This window comes from Vicugna pacos, chromosome 9 (assembly GCF_048564905.1).
Source record: "Vicugna pacos chromosome 9, VicPac4, whole genome shotgun sequence".
Lineage (NCBI taxonomy): Eukaryota > Metazoa > Chordata > Mammalia > Artiodactyla > Camelidae > Vicugna > Vicugna pacos.
In genome coordinates, this window is record NC_132995.1 from 27099245 (window position 1) to 27127230 (window position 27986).

Sequence of the window (27986 nt, forward strand, 5' to 3'; positions counted from 1 at the left end):
TTTTGACTCCCCCGCCAGCTCTGGGATTCCTGCAGAGATGAGAGCTTCAGTGCCTGTGCCTGAGGCTGGGGTTAAAGGAGGAACACAGGCTGCCAGGACAGGGTGGGGGACAGCCCCTCAGAGGCCCTGGGTGGGGTGGGTGGGGTGCCGTCTGCGGGAAGGAGCTCTCAGTAAATGGAAACCAGGCCCCAGAAACTGGCCAGGCCACAGCGGCTGCACAGCTCCAGGGAAAAGCCTGCTGCTCCCTGAAAGGTGCCCCAACCCCAGCGAAAGGCGTGTTAAAAATGAAAGGGCAGGGAGGGGACCAGGGTGGCAATTGGCTGCAACCACACAATCCCTCCTCCTTTGTGCTCCAAGCACCTCCACTGTTGGCACATTATCCTCCAAGGCCGGCTGGCCCGTCAGTGATGTAAAAAGCCAACTCTCCGAGCAATTTTTCTCCCTTCACTTCTCTTCACGGCCTTCAGTCAGGTTTCCAGCAGAGCTGGGCCTGAGCTGCCCCCTGGGCCTGGAGCTCAGCATCGCGCTGGGCCAGGCAAGCCTGAGTTCCCCACACCCACTACCTTCATTTTCAGAGATTCAGCCCTCAACACTGAATCCTCACCCCTCATCAGTGAGGAAAGAAACCAGCGGGCGGGGGAGGGCAGGCCAGGGACACATGACTACAGGTGACAGTTTGGGCTCTGTGGGATCCCAGAGTCCTGACATCAAGAGCTTGGTGTGGAGTGGAATTCAAGAAGTGTAGATGTCATCTACCCATTCATTCATTCATTCACTCATTCATTCACCTATTTGACAGATGTTGGTGACATGCTAGTGCTGGAGGTGTGGGGGTGGGGACATCGCAGGCACGGTTCTCACCCTACGGCGTTCACAGCCTCATGAAAGAGACAGACGTTCTATATGTGCTGACATCTGCCACAGCTGGAGAAGTCCCCAGAGAGGGGAGCCACCGGGGAATGGGGTGCAAAAGTGTGCCCTCGAGAAAGCAATCTCTACGTTGAGACCAGCGGGATGAATAAAGATTAGCCAAGGAAAGGAAACAGGGATGGACACAGAGATCCGAGCAGCTGCCCAGCACGTGCTAACACCTGAAGGTGAGACTGAAGTCTTCAACCATTGCCGCTAAATCTCATCTGTCTCCTCTCTCCGAGCCAGCCGTGGTGGGTGGCCCATCGCTAGCAGCCCTGCCCCCAGCTCCCAAACTCGGGGAGCCCCCCTAGCTGGCACCTTTAAGTGGCTAAGCCCATATTCCCTAAATTCGAGACCTTCTTTTCCAGCTGAAGTTCTTGTTTAAATGTTTTCATATGTTTATTTTTAGGGGGAGATGGGAAGAGAAAAGGGAGTCCTGAAGGTCTTCTACTTTTCAGGGGAAAAAAAATTAATAAATAAATAAAGCCTCAAGAAAAGGGCATGGAAAGGTCTCTGCATGTGTAACCACTGAACAAATTAAAATTAGCTCATTTAATCAGCTCCTAATGGCCTGGCTGTCCCGAGTGGGCCCCGGAACACAGCAAACTTCACAGCAGAAACGAGCAAGCCAATGTCAGTTTATCCTACAACAAAGGGATTGTCTAAATAGCACGATCAAAATGCGGCGAAGGCAGCAGAGAGCTGGGGAGACCAAACTCGGCCCCCCAGTTCCTGGTGGGCCCCCCACCTCCCAGCTTCGTCCCTTTGAATGGACTTGTTCTCTTGGCTTTTGTGCTAATTATCTAAACATGTGTGTAACTCTGTTCTACAAAGTGTGTTTTAACCAGCAGAGAGAACGCGAGCCCCCACCATACGTTCCTGCGGGCCCGTGGCCCCGAGCCCCAAGCTATCAATCTGCCTCCAACGCACACACAAACACACACACAGACACATGGACACCTACACACGCCGCAGTCACATACACACACCACAGTCACATACCCACACAGTTCTGTCCAAAGTCACATGTCACGCCCACTTACGTACGTGGAGTTATACGTGTACAGTTCCACACAAGCACAATCACACACACAGTGACATACACCACACACTCGGGCACATGATACACACAGCTCTCCAGTTCCCATCTAACAGCTGGAGCGGGGAGGCACAGCTCACACCAGACCCCCAGGGAGGGCCGCTGTGCGCACACCTGAGGCCCAGGCTGGTAGCAAGGACTCTTATTTCCCTGGAGTGGTTTCTCTACGCAACTTGCCACCTGGGCTAAGTCATTAGGGCAATTGAGGAGCAGGGAGTGAAAGGCCAAGGAACAGAGACTGGGGGGCCCAGGGAAAAAAGGGCTGGGGGTGCACAGTAGGTACCAGGGTGAGCCGAGCCAGCGGCCACTCCCGGGCTTGGCAGGGAGGCCGGGAGGCAGCTCTGCTGCCGACGACAAGCTCACCTTCCCGTCCGATGGCTCCAAGCAGATGCCCTGAAGCCCTAAGCCCTCGGTGCTCAGCCCCGTGGGACACAAGCCAGGCTGTGTTCAGATCCCGGCTCCACCACTCACTAGCCCTGAGCCTTCGCCTCCTCCTCCATCAAGTGGGAAACGGCAGCCCCTGAGAAGTGTGCCGATTAAATTAGACGGTGCCAGTAAACTGCCCAGCACAGGACAAACGACATCAGCCTTTGCTGCCGCTCCCACTCATACACACGGGCGTGGAGGCCCAAGAGGACGGTCAGACGGCAGGTTAGTAACACAACCAGACAAGAGCTAGTCGTTTTGTAGCTTTCAATTTCTTGCCCAACCCCAACCCCAACCCCCAGAGTGAGGGAGGGGAAATAAAAAAAGAAAATCAAGGACATTAAACAAGGTGTAAGGAGTCACCGACCAGGACAATGGGACCTCTGGAAGGCTCTGACCTGAAGCGCAACAACGCTTCCCAAACGCCTGCACGCTCTGATTTCCACAGCAACACCCTGGGGATGTGCAGATGTTATCCCCAAGTCACAGACATGGAAACCGAGGCTCAGAGAGCTGGGGAGCCTGGGCTGGCGTCCTGGGGTGGCCAGTGGCAGGGCCAGCTTGCAAAAGAGTCTGCCAAGCTCAAGGCCACGTGCTCATGCAATGCAGGGCCTGCTCGCCAAAGTGCAAACTTTCCTCCTAAAGGACTCCTAGAGGAAGCCCATCCTGGGAATCATCTCCCGTGCGCAGCTCCTGGGGTGGCAAGAGCCTCAGACCACTCAACCCAGACCCAGGAGGGCAGCTCTTCTCCCCAGTGGCTCACAACGGCCTCAATACCCCACACCCCCATGTCGAGGAGGGGGTCAGCAAGGATCCTTTCCCATTTCACCCACTGGGAAACCGAGGCTCCGAAGTGTTGGGGGTGGAAGCTCAAGCTGCCACAGCTCCCGAGTCACTCCCAATGGAAGCTGAGTCTGCAAGTCTTGAGTCCTTCCAGACTGAGACTCCTACCGTCCCGGCCCTGCCCTCACCTACCCAGCTCTTCCTGGGATCTGTTCCATGCAAAGCACATCTGCACGCCCAGGGAGTTTCAGAAAAGGGACCTGGATACGGGTTCCAGCCAGCAGGTGAATAGTGGCTATGAAAAATCCTGTTTAGGGATCCCATTCTCCATTCAATTGGCAGGGCCCAGGCTGATCCCTGATGGCAGGAGACTCAGAGCCACTTAAAGCAGCCTCAGTAAGAGCAGCAGGACCTAGGGAACAAGCTCCTCCTCTACCAACTCACCAGCACCTACAGATCCTACATCCTGCAGGCTCCCCCAGCCCTGTCCCCAGAAAGCACCAGGCTGCCCAGGAGGAAAGAAGCATGGGCAGTGGAGGTCAAGTGTATGGACTTGGGTTGAATCTTGGCTCTGCCACATACAGGCTGTGTGACCTGAGGAAAGTGACCTTCCCTCTCTGAGCCATAAACCTCAACTGTAAAATAAAGATAGTAAAAATGGGTGCCTCCCTCCCCAACTTGAGGACTGAAAGGGATGATGTCTAGCTCAGTGCCTGCCTCAAGCTCTGACTGTTAGCCCTTAGTAAGTGCAGGGAATGTGGTTGGGGAAAAAAGGATAGTCTCAAATCTGCCTCCTCTCCTACAAGGGCTTCCACAGAGGCCCAGGCCATCATGCCCACCAGGCAGGATGTGGGAGCCCTTCCTCTTTCAGACTCCGCAGGACAGTTACCCCCATAGACTCCCCTCAGGCTCATACTCCCCTCCACTGTCCCCGAACCAAGCCCAGCAGGCAGCTGATGGGGCAGCCCGGAGCACACGACCCGGCCCGGCAGACCCAGGACAGTACGGGCGCCTCCTTGCACGGGCTGGGCCCAGGAGGCCAGAGCTGGACCCAGAAAACCTCAGAGGGCCCCGAGCTTTGCTCTCTTATGATAGGATTCAGAAGAGAAACACAGGGGAAAAAAATAGTTGGCAGTCTTGCCCCGACCCACACACGGAGTGGGCCACCGGCTGGCCTTGCCTCCCTGCTCCTGGGCCCTGTGGCCCTACACGCCTTTCTGCACTGAGCCTCAGTTTCCATCACTGGCTCTGCTTACCTGGCGAGGCTGCAGTGAGAGTCAGAGAATGATGCCTAGGGAGACGTTCTGTAAACTGCCAGATGCCAGGGCCACAGGTGGGATCCCTAGGGACAAGTGGGACAGGGAGGCAGGAGACACCAAGGGCAGGCACAACCTGCCCGCTCCCCTAAATCTGGGCAGTGTCCACAGAAGGAGAAGATGCTAATGCTGGAGCTGATTGTTCCCTCTGGGGCCCAGATGCAGCCAGAATGCAGGCAGGGCTGGTCCAGTTGTTGTCTCCATGTTGCCGAGCACAGAGAGAGGCAGTCACCCAACACACACAGCACACAGTAGGTGTCAACTAGTTAATGTCAGGGCTTTCCCAGCCCCTAACCCTGCTTCTGCAAGAGACCAGTGCAGACAACCACAGATCACATACCCCAAATAATGGCTCCCCCACAAAGAAAAGACTGTACCTGCCCTCAGCCACCCTCAGGCATCAGACCCCTCGGGCTGCAGCCCAGGAAGGGTGGGAGGGATCCGCCCACTTTACAGGCCACAGGGATGCTCATACCTGCTTAACCCCACCAGCAAAGGGGCTCAGACAGAGGAAACCACCCGGCTGGGGGTGGCCAAGAGTTCAGGCCCTGAATCCCAGTCCTGTCTCACTCAGCCCCGCGTGCCATCTCCAACAAAGGTCCTTCCCCAAGTGCTCCAGCTCCTGCTGCCCCCAAAGCTGTGAAACTTGAGTGAAACGGCGCACTGCCTCGCTCTGAGCCAATGTAGGCTACAATTAATCTGAAGCAGGGATTTTCTTAACTGCTGGGTTTTACAACCCAGACAGAAGAGATAAAGTACAGCTAGTTGACAATGCTGGCTTGAGGCTAGACAGTTAAAGCATCCTGCGCGTGTGTGTGTGCGTGCGTGTGCGTGTGTGTGTGTGTGTGTAGGGGGCTCTTTGAAAAGCCCAGTGTGGTATGAATGGATTGCACCTGCAGGACAGAGCAGAGGTACTTCCCCGTGAGAAATGTTCAGGTCCCTTAGGGAATCGGCCAGACACATTCACAGAGGAGGCAAGTATCTCAAAAAACATATCTTACCGGGGAGTAAAAGATAAATATATAAATAAAGGGAGGTTCACCTCCAATTTTCCTAATTGCCTTCCTTCGCAGGGACATGTGGTTCCACACCCCGCAGCCCCTTCTGAAGGCGGTGTCCGAGCCTACGGGATTCCCACGACCAGGAAGGCCAAGCATCCCTCATTAGCTGTGCCGGGCCACCCAGGGGGCACAGGAGAAGTGGTGTCAGCAGGCACCAGGCCATGTCCCTCTAGCATAAAGCTGACTGCCCCCAGGAGAGGTGGAGGGACGATGTGTGAAGGGGGTTCCTTCTGGCCCTGTTCCTGCGGGGAGCTGCTCACCTGACAGCAGCCACATCTGAAACAGATACAAAGCATGGGCATCAAATCTAGCAGCCAAGCCCCGGGGCTGGGCCAGGGGTTGGCCCTTTCTCCACATTCCAAGCTCAAATCAACCCGCTACAGGGCACAGGAGGAACAGGGACAGTGTGCCCTCGTGTGTGCACCTGCCACCCTGGGACAGCTGAGAAAGTGGGGGGAGGGAGGAAAAGGCAGAGGTCGGGCAGTGCTGTTCAGTTTGGTGGGGTTGAAGGACGGCTCCACCTAACGTCTACTAAGCATCATTCTGTGTGCGGCGTGCTACACACCTTGCGTACACCTGTCCGCAACCCCCTACCCTACACCCTAGAAGCCAGATGTGTTCCATAAAAGTAATAGACTGTGTTTCCTTAGAATGTGGGAACACCTCAGAAGCAATCAAGCATATTGATATTTTGCAGCAAAACAGATAATCACCAACATGAATTAAACAAAGATTATAAATAGCTTTGCAGGAGACAGGTCAAAGTTTGCTGCTAAATGAGTTACCAAAAAAACAAACAAACAAACAAAAACCCACACAATTCAAGTCTCAGGCTTTCTGGAATTCAGAACTGTAAATAAGGGGCTATGGACCTACATTGTCTCTTTAATCTTCCCGGTGACTCTGTGGGGGAGGTATCATTGCTATCCCTGTTTTCCAGAAACAGAACATGAGGCACAGAGAGGTTAAGTAATTACCCCGCAGTCACACAGCATGGGGGACCCTCACAGCCATCTGGCCTGGGGGTCTGTGCTCTCCACCCCAGGGGCTCCCTTAGTTGACCAAAGTACTGAACCGTGGTTTAAAAGATTCCTGAAAAAAACACTCAAGCATCAGCAAATATCTCAAGTCCACAGCCCACCCCACCATGTGTGCGGTATTCGGGCCAACCCCCACCAGGAGGTGCTCTACCTGGAGGCTACACAGACCCTGGTGGCATCCCCACACCTGCCAGGGCCCTTACTAGAGCCCAGAAGCCCAGGGGCAGGTTTCCACCAGCAGGTGAGGCCCCCCTCAACCCTGCCCTGGTGCCCAGGTAATTACTCCCCACCTGACACAGTCTGCAAAGATCATTTTACCTACAACAAATATGCTGAACACATCTGCAGCCTGGGAGAAATGGGCTGCAGGGTAATCTCATTTGACAGAGATCAGTGCTTCCCACAGGACTCCCAGAGGGCAGGGACCCCATCTCTTTAAAGAGATGTGGGAACCCCACAACTCCTCCAGTGTACCCCTGGTCATCTCCGACTTCTCTTTTCCAGCAATTTTTTTCAGCCCACTGCAGGGAAAGATTGCTGCATAGGCAAGATCCTGATGTTCCATTACCGAATAATTACAGGATAATTTCGTAGGTATTAAGACACTCCCACCAGCGCGAGCGGCGGTGTCCAGCCCTCACAGAAGCCGCCCTGGACTGCGAGCGCTTGTTAAGGAGAACTCCAGCGTTGAGAAACACCTCCAGCTGCAGTGTCGGCCCGTTCTTTCTCTTCTTTGATTTCTAATGAAAAATTAAAGCAGGCGCTTTTTTTCAGAAATCCAATGAGACAGGAGTATCAGGCTGATGGGACAAAACGCACACATGTGTGCACAGACACGTGGGCGCATGCGTGGGTGCACACGCACATACTTAAACACACCGGCACGCGCACATGGACGCGAGCAGAAACTCTCCTTTCTGCCTTGGCTGCAAATCCCAACCCATTCATTCAGCCCTGATGAGGACCCACCAAGTTCTGGGTACAGCGCAGGACCAAGAAGAAGAGACCCAGGGCCGTGCCTCCAGGAGCTTATTCGCTGGAGGAGTTAGAGGAAAATACAAGGCCAGGCAGACCGGCGTGGGACCATACAAGGACCCCTGTCAGGCCAGAGAGCTCAGGTCTGGCTGGCCGATCAGGACACCACCACAGGGCAGATAGGCCTTGTGCTGGGTCTTAATCTGCGGGAAAAAAATAAAAGCCCAAGGAGTGAGTAGAGAGGAGATTCTAGGTAGAGGAAATAGCAAGGGCAAAGGCAAGAAAAGACAGCGGCATGAGAATGGAAGCCATTCCAGTCAGCTGGTAGAGAGACAGACCGACAGACAGACAGAGAGCCAGCCAGCCAAACAGACAGACAGACAAAGACAGACAGATAGATAGATAGATAGATGGATGTAGATACACTGGAAGTTCTATTACATGCACTTTTAACCTATGGGAATTCAGCTACACATTCAGGAAAAAGACTGAGAAATAATTATTTAAACAGTGCCTGTGATTTCATGCTAGTTCCCTCCGTGAGCCAATGCCCAGGAAGAGTTGAGATGACGACAGAACTTGGCTTTTCGCCTTCCATCGGTTGATGCCCCATTGGCCTCTTGTACCGTGAATGCCTCGCGTGCCCCTGGAGCCTCGGGTGTGTGAGTGCACAGTACACAGAGCGCTCTCGGGGCAGGGAGTTGCAGCCCAGTTTGCCTCTAACAAGCGTCAGTGGCTCTGACCACGTGTGCATGGTGAACGGCAGCCCTGGTGTACACAGTGCACCGTCCCACTTCACAAGTAAGGAGAGCGAGGCTCTGAGAGGTGAGGCCACTCTGCTGGTATTGCAAAGCCAGCAAGGGGCAGAGCCTACATCAGGCCTCGGGCATCATAGCCCCAGAGTCCACCACCTGGACCACTCGACAGGAGAGAGACGTAGACCAAGGGGTATTTCAGCAAAATCATCAGGCAGGGGCCCTTGAGTGGAACTGGACAAAGAGAAAGCAAAGGCCAGGGAGGAAGTCAGTGCAACACCCGACTCCGGAGGTGCTAAGGGATGGATGGTAGGAATGAGGCCTCGGAACAAACTGGATGGCACAGGAAGGGGAATTCTGGGGGAAAGTCTAGCATTTTAGTGAAGAGATCTTCTTTACTAACTCCAGCCTATGAGCTACTGGTGGCCAATTTGTCTTAGGAAGTGACCACCCCAGCCCTTCCCTTCCAGTCATCACCACCCCTCTCTACCTTTCTCTTGACAGGAGAAAGTGCTACCATCCCCAGAAGGCCTGGGAAGACCATCCTTCCCGCACCCAGATGGACAGCATGGTGGACAGACAGCTTAGAGTTATTCAAGGCAGAGGGTGAGGTGTGCACATCTGTGGTGAGTCCATCTTCCCTCTAAATGATGTCGTGCATTCCCTCATGCCAACATTACAAGGATGTGGGAAGAGTACCAGAAACAAAGTCAAAACTTCCAGCTGGTCTACTAACTTGCTGTGCAACTCTGGAAATATCACTTAACCTCTCTGAGCCTCGGTTGCCTTTATCTGTTGATTCACCCATGCAATAAAGATGGGCACAGGTCCCGTTATGTGCCAGGTTCTGGGCTAGGAGTAGACAGAGGACAGTCAGTCAGTCCTACACGGCTCATGGTCCAAAGCCCACACTGGATGCAATGTCAAGAGTTACACATCCCCACCCACATGCTGGAACCATTACCTTGGCCACCGCTGACTAAGTGGAAAGACTGTTGGGAATTCTGAAGAGTTTAGCCACTCCCAGAATCCCTTTCTCCTGGGCCAATGACCAGCACCAGGGGCAGCCGGCCACCCTACCACTTCCTGGTGCCATCAGCCAGGACCGGGCACGTGAAAACTCAGGAGCCTGGCTGCAATGGCCTCCGCCACCATGGCTGCCACCGCCCCGCCCCCCTCCAGCTGCCTGCGCGCCTGCTGCCGCCGCTGCTCATTTCCAGGCAAATGTTCTAGTTAATTAAAACACATCCAAGTGCTCACACGCACATGAAGCCAAGCTACAAAATCTGCTGTACCCGACAGCGGCTTCTCTTCTCCAGCCTGGGATCCATACAGGCAAGGGAAGTTTCCAAAGCTGTGGTTATTGGCACCAAGGCTTTGCTTGCACGGTCCTGCTGGGCACACACACACTTGTACACAGGTATGTGCGGGTGCACACATGTTCATGCACACATACACTTGTGCCCATGCCACACAAAAATGTGTGTGCAGGTATGTGTCACACATAGACCTACGTACATGTGCACGCACACACTCACACCTACAGGCACATGCACCACAGTGCTCCCTCCTCCAGGAAGTCTTCTCCAGTTACTTTGGCTTTCCATCTCACACCATCAGCCACGGTTAGTAAATAAACACTCATAGCAGGAGGGAATGAATGAACTGATAAATCAATCGATTGATCGTAGATGCTGTGAGCAATCAGGAACAGCACAGCTCTGGCTCCAAGCCCCATGTTGTGTGCTCGCTAGATCAGTAAACTAGGCTGAATTCCCCAGGGACTGGAGCTGGCAGGAGGGTACGACCTCTTGCCCTTACACCTTCACTGAGGAGCTTTGCCGGGCACTAACCGAGGTCCATGCACACGCATGTGAGTGTGCACCTGTTGTGTGTACCCGTGCATGTGACCAGAAAACTTACCTCCCCAGATCTGGACATCCATAACAACCAGGAGCTGGCAAACCAGGAATCTAGCCTTTGAGGCCAGGAGATAGAAAGCCATTCCCCCCAGTAGGACCTGACCCCCAGCAAGGAAGCTGCATGTCTGGCAGTCCATGGGACTTCCTAGCACTGTGGGTCCAAGATGGGTACACAGCCATAACAAGGCAGGTGACTCTAGATGATAAAATGGCCAGGATGAAGCAGCTAGCCATCCTGCCCCAGCAAGCATTTCTGGCACACTCCAAGTCCACGGAGACCACCTTGCCAGTAGGAACTGGAAACAATCACGTTCTTGAAAAGGGTTTGACACCCAGGCAAGAATTCGGCCACTTGGAGCCCTGGACGAGGCCTAGCAAGGATTTCTGTTCATGGAGATGGGGGCATCTGTGCTGGGTATCTCAAATTCCACCACACAGACAACGGAACTTCTAACTCCTGCCGTGGGGCTGGTGAAGCTCTCTGCAGAGAGCGGCATTTGAAAGGATGTTTGGAAAGGAGTGGAAACAGTGGCCCAGCAGTCATCTTAGTCACCCACTCAAAACTTGATCCTGGGCCAGCAGTTGAACATCACCTGGGAGTTTATGAGAAATGCAGAATTCTGGTCCCGACCCGGACCCATTGAATCAGAAGCTGTACTTTAACACATTGCATTAGTAACTGTGGTCATCTCAGTATGAAATGAAATTATGTATTTCTTCTTTGAATTTATCTGTTTTATTTTTCAAACAGCTACTAAGTTGTCAGGGCATAAACACTTGCTGAGTTATTTGCACCTGACTATTTCAACAAAAGGAACTATTAGGCATTTCTTTTGGCTTAGGGGTGCCCTGAAAAAAATCACAGACGCTAAGGCATCGTGAACCAACAAAGCTGGGAGCCTCTGAACTCTATATGAGGTGCAGTCTGGGACACAGCAGGGAGTAAGGAAAAGTCCCTGCCCTCAAGGAGTTGACAGTCTGGTGCGGGAAGTGGATAGTAACTGGGTAATTAACTGACCCTGTAAGAGGTTAGGTAACCAGAAGTGAACGAGAAAGATAAAGCAGGGCAAGATGTTTATTGGCGTTTAGCATGTGAGCCTTGTCTCCAACTCTCCTCTCCATGTCATTGTGTCCCCATGTCAGACACCTTTCCTCCCTCTCCTCTCACCCCTACACAGTTAGCCACCAAGTCCTGTCCATCCCGCATTTAGCCGAGTCTCAGATCTGCCAACCAGACTCCCCACCTTCACTGTCATCACTGGGGTCCAAGCCACTGTGGTTGTTTGTTTGGACCACTGCGCTGGACTCTAACACGTTACCCCACGTCTAGTCCAATCCAGACACAGATCTCCAGGGATCTTTGCAGAGCACAGATCACTCACATCACTGCCCTGCTTCACATCCCTTTGAGACGTTCCCACTGCTCCAGATAAAACCCCAAATCTGCCCCACAGGCTAGAAGTCATCTTTCCCTTGGAAGTCAACTTCTCCGACCTTGGAATCGGATTCAACCTGTCATTCTCATTTCTTCTTCAATATTGATTTTCACATGGTACCTGCTTTTTATCCACAGCAACCACCAAAAGTACAGCTTTGCAAAGATATGATGCCATCAAAAGGAATATAGAGCAATCTAACATTGAAGTAGTGGACAACACAGAGGTAAGGAGTTCACATCATGTCCCACAGATGTTGAGTATTGCTGTGTTCTCCTTAAAATTTTAAAATACATCATAAAGCTCTGGTGGGGCAGCCATGCTGCCCTGGGGTGCCTTGGCACAGTTTGGGGAGACCAATTTATTGAATGTATAGATGGATGCATAGATGAATAAATGAATAAGAAGGATTATGAGAACCTGAAACAAGACACAAAAATCAATCTTCACTCCACACAATTGTTCTCAGATGTCTGTGAATGACCCAAGAATGCCAGCTCTGACTTCAGACTGGTTCTCCCCATGGGTCTCAGTCTTCCCAACAGGTATTCAAGCCAGAAGCCATCAGTATACAGCTCAGGGGTCATCAGTATGCAGCCACTTCCACTTGTAAAAGCACAACCTTTAAGCCAGACAAGTGCCTGTGCTGATCAAGGCCAGTGGGAAGAGGCAGGGAGAAATAATTTTCTAAGAAATGTTCACGTCCCACAGAGTGCCCCTTATCTCTGAGTAACCCTAGAGTTGGGACCACAGTCCTATCCAGTAAGGAAACCAAAAAGCTTCCCTGATTTTGAGGGGTCAAATGTTCAAGTCTCAGGTGAGCAAAGCAGAAAACCCACATGAGGGACTCGGTACAAGCAGGAAGGGAGGTGAGTAACAAGGGGTGGGTTTGGGGCGATGGCCAAGCACAAGGCCTCCTTTGTCTCCACCAACGGCAGCGGTCCCGCTAGTTTGGGGAAAATGAAATCCACCGGCATCCAGACTAAGCCGCTCTCAAGTAGAAGTGGAAAATGAGACACGGTGTCTCTTCTGGCACATTCCTTCCCTCTGGGCAGCAAAGCTTTTGTGACCGAGTGCTTCTGGGGCTGGGGAGAGGGGAGAAAAACTCGAGTGCATTAACACTGTCCAGTTCTTATCAGCCACAGACTTCATAAAACCAACGGGACAGATTTACAAACCTTGGCGTTGGAAGTAGGGATGGGGAGATTAAATGGCAGGGTGTGTGCAGCAAAGCAGAGGCTAATGAGACCTCAGACCGGATCGTTTCACCACAAATGTCAGGGACTTCAAAGTGACGGTTCCCAGCCCGGTCTGCAGCGAGGGGAGCCCGCGGGCACGCCCAATCCCAGGGCCTGTGCTGCTGCCTCCAAGCGCCTGCCCGTGGTTCCTGGAGGAGGTGAGCGGAGGTGGTGAGCGTAGTAATGCCGGGCTGTCTGGCCTCTGCACGTTACCATCTTCCAACATCAGGGTTCTTTCTGTACCTAAGACAGCGCCCCCTTGTCACCCAGCTCCATCTCTGCCCACAGCACTCTCCTTTCCTCTCTGCCTCCCCTCCATTCCCCTCCTGTTTCCCTTCCTCTCATGACCACCTTGCCCAAAAGCAACCCCCCACCACTTCCTCTTCATCCCATCACCTTCCCTCTGTCCCACCTCCCTGCCGGGCCCCCTCCCTCCCCTCCATTCCCTCATCCTGCCCCTCGAAAGAGAAATCTCCACCCTCCTTTCCCACGCTGATCCTCGGGCCCCTCTCTCAACCACAAGAGAAAGGAGCCAGGGAGCAGACAAGGTTGCGGGGGCTTGCTGCAAGCTGCTGGGGCCGCCCAAACGATGCACACAGAAGGCCCAGCCTCGGGGAAGAGCCTAGGGCTGCCAGACCCTCCCAGACCAGCCGTGCAAAGCTAGAGTCTGCAGCATCAACTTGGCCTGAGAATCCCTTCCCCTCCCTTTCTCTGTAGCAACCACCCTGGCCTGGAATCCCAGGAGTGTCTCTGCATCTGGCCAGAACAGATCCTTGGACAGATGGGATGTCGCTGAGCACGGCAGGAGGGCCTGGGAGATGGGGAGAGGGGAGAGGGGAGAGAGCTGGCCTTGTAGGGGTGCTGAGCTGGCAGAAGCCGTAGGGGTGGGCCCTGGAGAGCACGAACATGATGGGGGGCGGCCAGGTTCAAATCCCATCCCCATCACTCCCAGGCTGTGTGACCTTGGGCAAATCAGAACATCTTTGAGCCTCAGTTTCCTCATCTGTAAAATGGGAACGAGGTCACAATACTCACCTCACAGGGCTGCAGTGGTGATGAAATGGGGTGCCACCTGTCCTTAGCTCTCTGAACAGTAGTCATTGTCATAATGACAATTATTACAGCTGTGCCCTGTGTTGGTGGCTCTGAGTAGGTGTTAGGACTGCAACAGAGTGGTCGTCTAAGAACCCCCCACCCCGCACCCAGGACTTCAATTCCAGGGCCCCCACCCTACTCTGAGCATCCCCTCCCATCTGTGTCAGCTCTCCTCGGGGCTGAGGACACTCCCAGCAGCTTGTCCGCCTGCTTCTGAACCTGATAATGAAGAGGCCTCGCTCCAGGCTGCAAAGCTATAGTGCCCAGACGACTGGGGGAACGCCTGGCCGTCCATCTGTACTCTCCTCCAGTTATAATGCTGTGGACAGGAGCAGAGGCGTGCCTGGCGCCTGCTACTATGTGCTATGTGACCTCTCGCTCAACAGTATTTACTGAGCTTTCCTGTGTGCCGCCACCAGAGCACTGAGTGGTGGCTGCGGCCGAGGCTGAGCTTCCTGGAGCTGACTGTGTCACGTGCGGAGATAGACCACGATCAGAAAATTATGCCAAATAAGTGTAAAACCATGACTGTGGTGAGAACTACAAGGAAGAAATTAACATATATTCTTATATCTGATATAAGTACATTCCTTCTTTAGAATCCCAGATCTTATGGGGGGGAGGGTATAGCTCAGCAATAGAGCATGTGCTTAGCATGCACGGGGTCCTGAGTTCAATCCCCAGTACCTCCATTGAAAAACTAAACAAATAAACTTAATTACCTCTATCTACCCTCTGCAAAAAAAATTTTTTTAAAACTAAAAATTAAAAAAAATAATAAAATAAAAAGAATCCCAAATCTTAGAATGTCAGAGGTGGGTGAGATCCACCCTCACTTTTAGACAGGAAAACTGATGCCCAGGGGACAAAGGGCCAAGTTCATTCATAGCCACCCAGCGGTGACCCAGAGCCAGAACTCAGTTCTCCTGACCCCAGATTCAGAGGTCTTTCCTCTTCGCTCCAAGTCCCATGGAGAACTGTACCCTCAGGGGGGCTAGGGTCCAAAAGGAAACTGGGAGGAAGCGAGGCCTCCTGTGAAATTCCAACATGCCAGGTGTGATGCCAGCATGTTACCCACATCTCGCCCTGGACCCTCACATGGTTGTTAGGAGCAGCTATGTGGACCACGGACTCTGGAGGCGAGTCAGACCGTGAACTCACTGGGCGAAAGAGCAGAGTTTATTACATTCCCTCTGGTTATACTCCGGCAAATCCACGTGTGCCTGGATGAGGACCAAGAGAAAGGATGTAAACAGGAAAATAGGGTGTCTTGAGAAAGAAAAAAATCCTCATTATCCAAATTCTACTAACTGCTGTCTTTGATTCATCTACTGAATTCTCAGGTAGTAAAACTATAGTTACATGGCTAGATACATCAGGGATACTTACATTCGCAAACTGCCCTGGGGAAAATCGAGGAGACATTTATAAACTACCATGAGGAACTTCATGCCATTAATTAGCCCAAAGGTTGGATAGGGAGAGACTAGGGCAGAGATGGAAAGACCCCAGGCTACGGGTCAGAAAACCATCTTACACAGCGGTGCATACGCCTCCCCACTGCCAGCCCAGACCTGGCCACGTCTCTCTTGGAAAGCCTGCTTTTGGAGTGAGGATGAAGAAAGTGGGAGCTGAGTCCCCAAGGTGCCGGTAGGGAGGTGAGTGGTCCCATGACGTCAGGCTCCTCGACCCCAAGGAGCAAATCCAGGAGAGCTGCCCTGGGCTGACAGCAGAAATCCGGCTCATGAAGAGCAGGGAGCCCATCTGGGGGCCCCGTCTTCCCAGAAATCCTCCCCCAACCGGCGCTGTTTCTAGGCCTCTCCCTTCAGGCTAAGCAGGACCCACTCCCACCCCAACTCAGCTGCCAGCAGGAGCTGCTAAAGGTGGGCAGTCATAAGTGAATGGGCCCTGTCAGGCGGGAGGAGTCGGAGGGCTGGCCCCCAGGCTCCACACACACCAGGCAAAGCAGATTTGTGTGCAGCCTGGACGGCAGATGGAAACATACAGCCCTCCCGCATCAACCCAGAAAGGCAGGGGCACACGTGCCATCAGCACGGCTGCTGGCTGTGCCTGGTCTCAGAGGCCCGGTGGCCAAGAGGACTTCTAAGGAGCAAGGACACTGGAAAGGCTGCCTTCATCTGGGCAACAAGCAGCGCAGTCAAGTATGCAAGCTCAAGGGCCGGCAGTGGGCTCCCTCCACAAGGTGGGGAAGGAGGAGCCCAGGGTCAGACAGCACCCGTAGCACCATGTTGGAATGGCTCTGCGGCCTCATGGAGCAGGTCCCCTCGACACAGGTAGGTGTGTGATCGGGCTGGGTGAGGCCAGCTCGAGACAGTTCGGGGGACACCCTACCTTCACGCAGAGCAGGGTCTTGGGGACTGAGCGACAGCCAGGCTGAGGCCCCTCAAGCTCGCACCCCACTGTCCTCATCAGCTTTGCCCAGGCCCCCACCCTGGCCCAGTGTTGAAAGAGCAGAGATTGTAGGAGCAGCTCCACCCAATCCTGTTCTTCCTCCAGGCCTCTCCATTTCAGAAGACCTCTCCCTTCACCCCAATGTCCAAGCCAGAACCCCAGGGGTCATTCTGGCATCCTCCGCTCTCTTGCCACCAATCCTGGATTTAAAAAAAAATTTTGTTGAGGAGGGTAGGTTGATTGATTGATTGGTTGACTGATTGACAGAGGTACTAGGGATTGAACCAGGACCTTATGCATGCTAAGCACGCATTCTACAACTGAGCTATACCCTCCCCACTCTTGCCACCAATCCGGTCATTCTGCTGCCTAGAACAGCTCTCCAACATGCCCTCTGCTTTCCATCCACACCACCTGCACCATCACCTCAGCTTCCCCACCAGGTTCACACCCACCCTCCTCAGAGCAGTGGCTGAGCAATTCAGAGAGCAAGTGTGACAATGCTGAGACCCCCCAGAACTCCTCCTTGGCCCACAAGGCCCGGCCCCGCCCCTCTCCACAGTGCACCCCCTCACTCACCACTTTCCCAAGACTGCAGACATTGTCTCATTTGCCAAACACCTTCCCACCATGGGATCTCTGAACCTCTCTCCGGACCTCCATCCCCTATTATTTCTATTCATTGTTCCACTCTAGTTTTCATCACCAATTATTTGGAAAAGCCCTTGCTTCTCTCTCACATTCTTCCGTCTGGACGTACATGCACCTCTAATAATATATGTAGTTACGTGGCAATTTGTCAATCGTCCTTCTCCACATGACCAGGCCTGCCTTGGTCACCACTGTTGCCCAGCACCCAGCACAGAGTCTGGCACACAGTAGACACTCAAGAAATATCCAGCGACACTTTCAGTAAGTGAAAATCCTGGTCCCGGAGCCTGGGGTAGATAGGCAGGAAGGCCAGCCTCAGACCCTCAAAGGAATGAACCACTAACACTGCCCAAAGACGGGACACGTCTAACAGGAGTGTCCCCACGGTGGCAGGATGGGCCCACGCCCTCAAGAACACCAAGCATTCAGCGCAGGTGGCACGCGGCCTCAGACATCATGTGCAACAAAACGCCTTGCCAGGAAGGCCCTTGCATCCACCTGGGAGCTAGTCCCTCTCAGACTACAGGCCTGCCCAGTCTGCCCCAAGCAGGGGCCGCAGAGCCCTGGCCCTCTGGCCTCTCCTGCTGGCCCCACCTTGCTCCAGCAGCCAGGGGACAGCCACCCCCTCCCTCCACACGCAGGGCTTTCCTGGCTTCCAGCCTTTGCCAGCACTGTAGTCTGACCAAGAAAGCCTTCTTCCTTCACATCTCCTCTGAGAGATTTCCCATCAAGACCTGAATTTCCAGCTTCTCTTGGAAACCCGGAAGTTCGAGCAACACCGAATCCAGTCTCCAGCAAGGCAGCTGGCAACAGTGACTGGGGAGCAGCTGTTCCCCTCAGCGAGCACAGGATCTCCATCACCCAGCCCCACCCCACCCCTCACCTGCCCGAGCCCCAGCATCATCTGAACCTGCAGGTCCACGCACGCCCCATTGCAGGCCTGGATCGCAGGCTTCTCATCATCAAGACCTCGTCTTCTCATCTCTGTCCATCCCACAGGGCTCACTGTTGGGAGAGGCTCTGAGTTTGCTCAGGAGATGAGGAGCCAAGAAGGATGTGGAAAGGGATCAGAATATGACACCCACCCCTCAGCCTCCCACCTCCCCTCATCTGGCCAGGCATCTCCATTTTATCTCAGCAACCTGAGTTATGGGTTCATATACCCCCTCCTGTGGCTTGTCCCTTATAGCTTATCAACATCCACTAATAAACAGTGTGCAGGCCTTGCATGGTGCCGCCAAGAGAAGCCGGGCTTAGCGGGCAGAGCCTTCCCTGTCCGGCTTGCTCTCAGCACATCTTTGGCCATAAGGGAACAATTAGGAAAAACTCTCTTCAGGTTATATTTAGAAAGGAGTGGAAGGGGAAACGCTTCCTCTAGTAATTTTCATTCAGTTGCACACGACTGCCCGTCCCCACCTACCCCCAGGCCAGCGCCACAGGGCAGGCAACCAACCGCCTCTTCCAGAACATGGGTTAAAATCAAGCCCAGCCTCTGCCCAGCCCTGATTATGCCCGCGTTTAAAAATAAGATGTGAAAGATGCATTATGTAAGACCTGTAACACTCTCCTGCCCACCTCCGACTCTGGAATCAAAGATCATCATTTCTGCCATCAAAAAAGAATGAAAGAAAGGCAGGAACAATGAAAATAGCCGCCCAACATGAGCCAGATCAAAGGCGTGGGCACAGAAAATGAGGAGCCAGGGGGGCCTTTAATTACTGCCTGCATCCTCCGAGTCATGTGGCGAGAGGGGAGAAGAAAAGTTTTGAAGGCCACCAGGTTCCGTCCTGCTGCGGCTCCTGTTTCCACCGCCAGCACCAGTTCCCGACAAACTCACGCCTTTCATTTTCCTCCCTTTTTTCCCTCCTTTTTCTCTGCCCCCCACATGCCAGACAGGACTCCCGGACTCCCCAGTGCTCGCCGTCCACCAGCAGCGAGAGCTCAAAGGGGCTCCTCAGAGACCCCGAGGAAGGGACTTGCCCCCCCTGGAAGGCTGGAAGTCAGGTGGGCTCAGCCCCCAGCAGCAGAGGGGCTCAGGATGGACCCCGGGACCCACCGTGGGAGCCGTCGCCGCAGAACACGCTGACTTTTTTTTTTTTTTTTTTGCAAGTCTCCCTGGTTGAGAGGGGAAAAAAAACTCTTCAAATTCACATTGGGCAGGGCTCCGTGGGGCAGCAGATCAAACCTGAGGACCGGCTGTTTGAGCTCAGCGGCAGAAAAAAGGATTGCCCAGGGACTGAGCTTAAGTAGAAGCTGGATTAAACTTCAAACGCAAACTCCCTCTTTTTCTACACAGCAGACAGTCATGGCTAATATTGCAATATGGACTCTGAAAATGCATTACAAATAACTTACTCTGGACCCAGACTTGGGCCTTTTGTATCAAGGGGAGGAGCCAGGGAAATAATTGCGACAGAAAAGACACATGGGAACCCGCCCTCTTGCTTGGTGGAGGGAAGTCCATCAGCTCGGGGCCCAGGAGGCCAGCAGCGGGACTCCATTCCTAAGACGACTTGCTGGAGAGCCAGGCAGCTGCCCTGGAGACTGGATGAGGCCTGGGTCTTCCCCAGGTATGAGAATCCAGGTAGATTTCATAGAAGAAGAAATGCCAGGACAGGGTGGCAAAAGAGTGTTACATTTTAAATGTCTAATGATTTAAATAAAGCACTGACACTCTTAACGCCCATACTCAAACAATGGGGTATAATTTGTTATTCACGTGATAAATGAGTGACATTGATATAGGAAAAAAACTTTCAAATTCACACACAGGTGATGCGGATGGGAGCAGAAGACAAGCTTAAGTTGTAAGCTTAAGATTTTCTTCTTTCAACACCTTCAGGGTAGCCCTGTGGCTCCTCGGGGGTCAGGAGCCAGGTGATGGCTGTGCTCCGGACACCAGGATGAGCCTGTGCTGGGCTGGGGTGGGCCAGCCCTAACTGGGCACTGGCAGCCAGCACCCCAGAGATCTCAAGAGATCCTGGCTGTGAACACAGGCACAGAGGTGAGAAACTGGAGGCCTGGGTATAGGACGAGGGACATCTGTTCCTGTTTGTGTACGGTGGCTCAGGACATGCGTCCCAGATGGTGTTGTGTAATAAAGAATTTGGGGCAAGGATATGCTGCTTTCCTAGAGAATTTTCCTTGAGTATTTTCAGGAATACCCAAAGCCCATCTCCCTAGGCCGGCTCCTCCCTGTGACCTCCAGGGGTTCAGAGGTGCTCACTATGTCAGAGAGATGGAGGAGACCTAGCCCTCTCCAGAAGGCCCCGGAAGAGGCCAGTAGCCCCTAAGAGTGAGCAGCCTCCATGTGGCTCACACGGGGGGCCCAAAGGCATGTGGTGCCGATTGCTGACATCTCCAAGTAGCTTTACAAAGGGCAGCAACAGGCTGGGGTGTTGCCAGCTGGAGACGAGTCTGTGAGTTGCAGCTGGGAGGGCTGTCCTCCCCCAGACAGAAAACCCAGGGTGGGTCCTCCCTCACAATGGCCATATCTCTGGACCCCACAAGGCCCCACAGGCTCCCGGGGCAGTGACCCAGCCCAGCCGCAAGATAACTCAACAGCCAAAGGACTGTGGGTGGTACCTCTCCTGGGTCCACCCAGGCACTGTGGCCTGGACTGCTTCATGCTGTCCACCACCCACTGGGGAAGGCTGCCTCCTCTCCAGACCCTACCTCACCCTATCTAATCCCTTTGGAGTGTCCTGTTCCAGGCGAAAGGAAACAGAGCCACCATATACTGACTGTCGCCCCAGTGTGCCTGGAGGTGCACTGGCCCTTCATACTCATGACCCCTCTGAATCACCATGCCAGTGAGGCCTCAATGGCCCCATTTCACAGAGGGGTAAACTAAGGCTCACAAACAAGTTAATTGCTAAAGATCACAGGCTTTGGGCAGAGAAAGACTTTGAACACACGACTGGTTCAAAATCCAAATCATCTGCTTTTCTTTCCACGGTGTGACACCATCTCCCAAAGATTCTTAGAGCTTCCACCCCATCACTGCTCATAATAACAGCAATGATAATAATAATAAACATCTCTCACAAAACAGTGCAGACCAGAGAGGTTCGTGAGGAGGCAGCAATGAGGTGGTGTTGGGTTAAGCAAATGAGTTCCTCATGCCTCAAACAGAACTCCAGGCGGTGCCCGTGGGAAGCCATGCCCGTCCTGGTCCAGGCGCGTGGACAGCAGCACTCAACGTCATTCCCAATGAGAACGGGGTCAGAGGAGAGGGAGATGGAGACTGTGAAACAAGGAGGCCAAAGAGTGTGTCCCTTTCCCTCCCGGCAAGAGGGTAGGGCATGTCAGCCACCAGCTTTCAAAGGAGGAAAATGGAAAATCAGGGAAGCTTCCTTCCCGTGCTCCCCACAGCCCCAGACGGAACTGTGTGCCCGGAGCAGGCCCGGCAGAACCACAACCAGCTGTGGCCCGACGGGAGGGGGCAGCCAGGGGCCATCCCCCGACCCCAGCTCTCCCAGGTTGAGGATGGCAGGCTGGGGGGTCGGGGGGAGGCTCCAGAGAGGGGCCAGGAGGTCTGCGGGCAAACTTAATGAACTCCTGGGAGCCAGTTCCTGTCTAGCCAGACGCAGCCCCTGGGGAGTGTGTGGAGACAGGAGGGGCAACCTCCCCCCACCCCCGCCATGCCGTTGGCTCCAGCCTGAGGCACAGGTATCTGCTCGGGGTCACTGATTACTTCCTTCTCAGAAGCAGGCCCACGGCTGTTGACTTTGGGCCTCTGGTCACTAGAAGCAGGGTCTGCAGCGGCCGTTCCTTAGTGGGGAAGGATTTGGCCAGACCAGGACAGGGATGTGCTTCAGAAAGGAGTAAACACAGCCCAAAATAGTATCCTCTGGGTCAAGACGCATGTATATTAAGAGTACGTGCTACAAAGAGATACTCTAGTCTGCCAGGGCCCTCACCCTCTTGGCAGTTTCTGGCCTCTGAACTTTCTAACTTGTAGAAAGAAAAGCAGTCACCTTCTGGGCCTCTCCCAGCTGGGAAGACGCTTGTGGCTGTGCAAACATTCCCTCCGTGGGACAGGACAACTCAATGACCAAGAACTTGGGATCTGCAGTCAGATTGTCATGGGTTGGCCCCCAGGCCCTACCACATCCAGGCTGGGCGAGCTTGAGCAAGTTACTGAACATTTCTGGGCCTCAGTTTCTTGATAGGTAAAAAGAAAGGATCCCCAAAGTACGCAGAGAGATGTTGCTAAGAGAGACGTTGGGGTGTTAAAGGCTGGGCATCTGAGAAGTGGCCAGCAGGGTGGCTGGCACAATGTAAGTGTGGATAACCGGCCTTGGGAAGATTATCAGCTTGAGGCCAGGCACAGAATAATTGCTTAGTTTCTCCTGATGCAAAGGAACCGGGCCACTGCCCCACTGCCCCATTTCTTCTGCAGAGTACTTCACGTGTGAGTAGCCCCACCCACGGGCTGGAAGGGAGAAAATTAGGTTTTCTCCTTCCCCATCCTCTCCTCCCTCAGAACCCCAGCACGCACCCCTGCAGCACAGAGCTGCGGGAGGCAAACCAGCAAGCCCACGGTGGAGCCAGGCCTCAGACCTCACAAGGAAGCGAGCGCCCCCGGGGGGTCGGGAGGAGGCAGAGAATGGGATCCACTGGACCCAGTGGTTCCCACCAAGGACCGACACCTGGACCCCGCCCCCCACCCGCCAGAGCAGAGAAGCCCTGAAGCCACCTCATCCACCTTGCTGGCAGCAAGCACAGAATCAAAGGGGACCAGCCACACATGGGGGAAGGTTCCAGAAAGGGACCCAGGGAGGGAGCTGAGTACAGCCAAACTCCAGAGGTGGGAGGCTGCCCACCCACAGGCAATGTGCCAGATAAAAAGCCACTTGCAGGGTTTTAGCACATTTCCCTATCTACTCTCTTTATGCAATCTCTGCAGGAGATATTATTGCCCCTGCTGCTTAGATGGGAAACTAAGAATTAGTAAAAGATCTCTCACCCCCGCGCCCATAGCCTAGAACTGTGCCTGGCACATAGTATGAGCTTAATAAATATTTCCCAAATAGATAAATGAGAGAGGGGAGGGTATAGCTCAAGTGGTAGAGTGCATGTGTAGCATGCAGAAGGTTCAATCCCCAGTACGTCCATTAAATAAATAAATAGGTAAACCTAATTACCTACCTCCCCCAAAAAAATCTTTTTAATGAGTACAGAATCCCTATGAGTTCCCTTATGGAACACAGACTATCATGTATTCACTTCCTAATTGAGTGCAGGAGAGTTAATGAATAAGTGGGTGAATAGATGAAAACAGCAACAGCTAACATTAAGTTAAGTGCTTATTACATGCCAAGCATTGCTCCGAGTGCTTTATATGGGTTAACTCACTTGATTCTCATAACAACCCTGTAAGGGATATGTACTATTATTGGTTCCATTTTACAGATGAGGAAACTGAGACCTGGAAAGTTAAATAACTGGCTTAATGTTACACAGTAAGTAAGAAGCAGAACTAGGATTAGAACCCAGGTCGCTGGGCTCCTATGCAATGCATGAACAAAGTAAGAAGGATGCTTACTGATGACGAGGTGGAATGCCCCAGGCTTTTTAGCCTGGCCAGCATCAACCCCACCTTCTATAAGAGCAACTCTGTCTTCCTTGAGCAAACACCCCTCCCCCAAGTGATTCAGGTACCCCAGGCCTGGCCAGATAGCACTGCATCCCCCAGCCACAGAGACGGGTTTGGGGATGGGCACATGACCAATCCGGACCAATCAGAGTGCACCCTGAGAGTTTCTTACACTGCAAGAAAGAGATGTTCAACCTCAGCAAGGAGGATATGCATGTGGAGTCCGGCAGGGAGGGGGATTAAAACTTGCCCCCTCTAGGGAAGAGCCTGGCTGAGAATGAAGCCAACAAACAGGAAAGCAGAGACGCAAGAACACGAGAGGAGAACTCCTAAGGCTCCAGCCGTGCCTGAAGGTCTATTCCCAAGCCAGTTTGAGATGTGCCTCCATTCCTTGCAACTGTGATCCCTGACCAATGTCATAGTTCAGCTCCCCATTTTGTAAATGAGGGCTCAGAACAGGTGGGAGACTTGGTCAAGTTCACAGTCAATGTCAGGACCAAGGCTAGAGCCGAGTCTCACAGGCACCCCTCTGCCAGTGTCCACTGCATTGCTCCTCCATCTCTGTCTGACATGGATCTCCTGCTCTGTTCATTTCTGTGGACCCCTATAATGAGCATAGGGATGAGGATGCTTAATATTTGATGAATGGAAAGGAGAGAAGGAGGAAGGGAAAGCAGGAGGGAGATGGGTGGGCAACTAAACTCCTGGAGGTCCAACACTGCTCTTACCTGTCTCGGCTTCACCATGTACTGGGCACAGTGCCTGGCAGAGAGTGGGTTCCAGTGAGTGGAAGAGGAGTTCTCATCACAAAGCATGAGTCTTCATTCTGCCAAATGACTATGGAGAGGGTTCCATAAATCGTAACAGCTAAGGGCATTTTCAGTAGGACTTGATTTGTAAAACTCCTAACTGCACACATGGTTTTGTACCTCCAGCCACTACTCAAAGCACTTTTTTGCCCATAATAAGAACAACCAATCTCTGCTCCTCTGTAAGATGGGATGGCAAATTGTGCTGCCCAGGCACTGAGATGTCCTTTGACGTGCCTTTCTCTCTGTCTCTTTAGGATCTGTGGGCTTTCCAAGGGTTGAATGCCCTACACCTTCCTCTCCCACAAAGGGCAGGACTCAAGTTGGCCTCCGAGGAAAGGGAGGGGGAGACTCTGGCCTCCTCCTTCCAGGAAGGACTCTGAGGCTCCTGGCCAGGGCAGGCACCCCGGGGCCACAGAGTGGGCAAAGGGGACCAGGCAGCCAGTTTTGGTTACACGTAACAGCTTCTTGGCACAGTGTTAGGAGAGCCTCGGGAAACTCTTGTGCGCATTTCCAAGATACAAAATATGGTCCAGTATCACGGGAAGAGGTGAATCTCTGCAATTAAGCAAAAGCTGGTAAAATATGCGTGACACCTGCCCACACCCCAACACCTACTGAAGACAGGCGAGTGCGGCCCTGGGACCCCTCTGGCTTCCATCTGCACAAACCACTCACCTTGTGGCTGGGATCCCGGCCCTTCCCTCCCTGGACCCCTTCCTCGGCTCTACACCAGCCAGGTCGGACTAATCATCCCTCGACAAGCCCACAGTTTCATTTTGTTTGGTCACGAAGCCAAAAGGGCACTGGCTCTGGAGCCGAGAGGCTCTGGGCCAAACTCCAGTCCAGACCAGACAACTTTAACAGGAGGAGCAGCTCTTGTTTCAGTGTGCTTACTGCGCACACTCCGAGCCCTCGACACCAAGTTCACTGCATCCTCCCAACACTCCCATGAGGTAGCTCCTACTATTAGCCCCACTTTACAGATAAGGAGACTGAGGCGCAGAGATGCTCAGGAAATTAACCAGTCACAGAGTTTGCAAGGGACGGAGCTGTATGATTCTGGGCAGACTTATTTATCCTCTTGGAGTCTCAGAGGACTATCCGTAAAATGGAACCAAATGCCCGGCTCTCAACGTTACTGTGAGAATTCAGAGTGATCAGGAAAAAAAGCCAAGCTCTGTGGCCCAGAAATCACCCTTTTCCCCACTTCCTCCCACTTGAAAGACTGAGGTGCTCAAGTTCCCACCGCGCCAGGTGGGTATTAAAGTCAGAGACAGAGAGGGTAAGGACATGCTCTGAATTCAGTGACACATGTCCTCATACAAGGGATATTATTGTTGTTGTTATTATTATTATTATTGATTTGAAAGGCACTGATTTAAATAATTGGGCCATAGTGAGCTCTAGCTTCAAACAAAAGAAAATGAAACAAGGCTGCCAGAGAAAGACCCCCAACCACAGGCTCCCCATGGCGCCAGATTCCAAAAACCTGATTCCATTGGCCACATTCTCAAGGTGTTTTTCCACCTCTGGTGGTGGCTTTGGGAGCAGGAGGCCCAGGCCCGCCTGGCCAGGCTGGCCTCTCCCCTCTGCCCCTTTGAAGTGCCCAGCATGGGGTGAGCTGGAAGGAAACCCTGGGCCGCAGAGGCAGGCTGTGGCGGCACCTACCCGCCCCCACCCGGCCACCTCCCCCTCATTGTGCAGCCTGACTGGGCCTTTGTTGGTGGAGCCCAGGCAGGGGACAGCCAGGGACCTGGCCTCATTATGTGCCTGACCTCAGGCAAGCCCCCTCCCCCCCAGGGTGGAAGGTTAACGTAGCTGCCCGCCATGCAGGCCTGGGCCTCCGGGAGGCCTCCTTCCAGGGACAAAGGACCAGCCCCCTTCCTTCTCTCCAGGCCCCAAAACAGCTGCCGGCCTGCAGAGCCCATTCAGGAGGGAGGCTGAGGGGCCTGGAGGCGTGCTGTCCCAGGCTTTGAAGGCTCAGAAGTCACCAGGGGGCCTCCATTCCAAACCTCCTTCCTCCCACCCAGTAGGGGAGACAAAGCTCAGGGGAGCTGCCCCAGGGCCAATGCAGGAATGCCGGTAGTCAGCCCAGGGGGAGGAGGCTGGCTGGGAGGGGCCAGCCCACACCTCTTTCTCACTACACGGGGACTGCTGCCACGCAGGGCTGATGTCAACCCCTCAGCAAGGAAGGACGAGGTGGACCCGATGAGGGATCAGAATCAAATCAGAAGTCCTGCCCCAGTGGGCCCCTTTGTCAGCTGGCTTCTGGTACAAGGTCCATGTCACCTAGCCAGAGATGGGCTGGGAGCAGGGCAGCTCCCAGCAAGAAGAAAGGCCAGAAAATGTGTGGGTGGGACACAAAAGTCCCTCTGACTTACAGTGTCACCTTCCAATGGGAGGTCTCCTCTCTTTACTATTAGCTACCTACCAAGTAGGATCCAGGTAGAATCACCTGCCTCCCTCATACCATTTCCAGTTACTCGGAGGTCCGTGCCTCACATGCCGGACGGACACACCGTTTTACTGTGCACTAATTTTAATTTCAGAAGACCCCAGGGAAAATTTTTGGAGTGTTTTATTTGCTTAAGATCCTGGAGCCTACACGGGGGCTCTCTGGAGCACAGCGGGACTCGCTCAGGAGCCAGCAAGCCGGGCCGTGCAGAGGAGTGGGTGTGAGTGCAGAGTTGTGCGTTCACGCGCATCTCTGCAAGCAGGTGTGTCCCAGCGTGTGCACAACAAAAGGCCGGCTGAACGCCTCACCTACAGAGCAGGCGGGCAGCATGAGCCCGTGGCAACAGCCTGGTTGGCCCATTGTTGAGAAGAAGGGCTGCTTTTCAAGGGACAAAAAAGGTAGAGGGGGACAGGACGACATGCTCGGGAGAAGCAGGCACATCTTTACGCGGCATAAACTGCTGTCCCATTATCAGCGCCATCTCCCTGGGCAGCATCGCGTAGGAGGCGTGCGTGTGCAAACATGTGCGCGGGCGTACGTGTGTGTGTGTGTGTGTGTGTGTGTGTGTGCGCGCGTGTGCAGGGACTGGCCGGGCTCACATTGTCCTGCCCAGCCAGGAGACACAGCGCCCGACACTCTTACAAAGACATCGATTTTTCCTCCTTTCCTTCCAGAGCAAGACAGATGAGCTCCCAGAGTGACACGTCCTTAACTTTTCAATGGGATTTTCTTTTCTGACTTGTTTGTTTGTAATATATATTTTAAAACCCAGTCTCTAATTGTGCCTCTTCTCGGCCGTATCTCCCGGGCTCCCACCCGCCCCTCAAAGCAAGGAGGGCATGTGTTGATTATCTGAGCCAGCAGGCTGCTCGTGGGGCATCCTGGGCTCTGAGAATGCCAGGGGGTTAGAAATTGGGGGGGGGGGATTAATTGCCAAGAAAACACAAGGCTGTGCTGTGACTTTGATTCCATCAATTACCATTATCTTTCTCCGCAG

General features: G+C 53.5%; 1 protein-coding gene across 4 annotated transcripts in view; it reads right to left on the reverse strand.

Annotated features, from left to right (window-relative positions):
• ZNF423 (zinc finger protein 423) overlaps positions 1 to 27986 on the reverse strand; it is a 330579-nt gene that overhangs the window by 150842 nt on the left and 151751 nt on the right. The window lies entirely within an intron of this gene.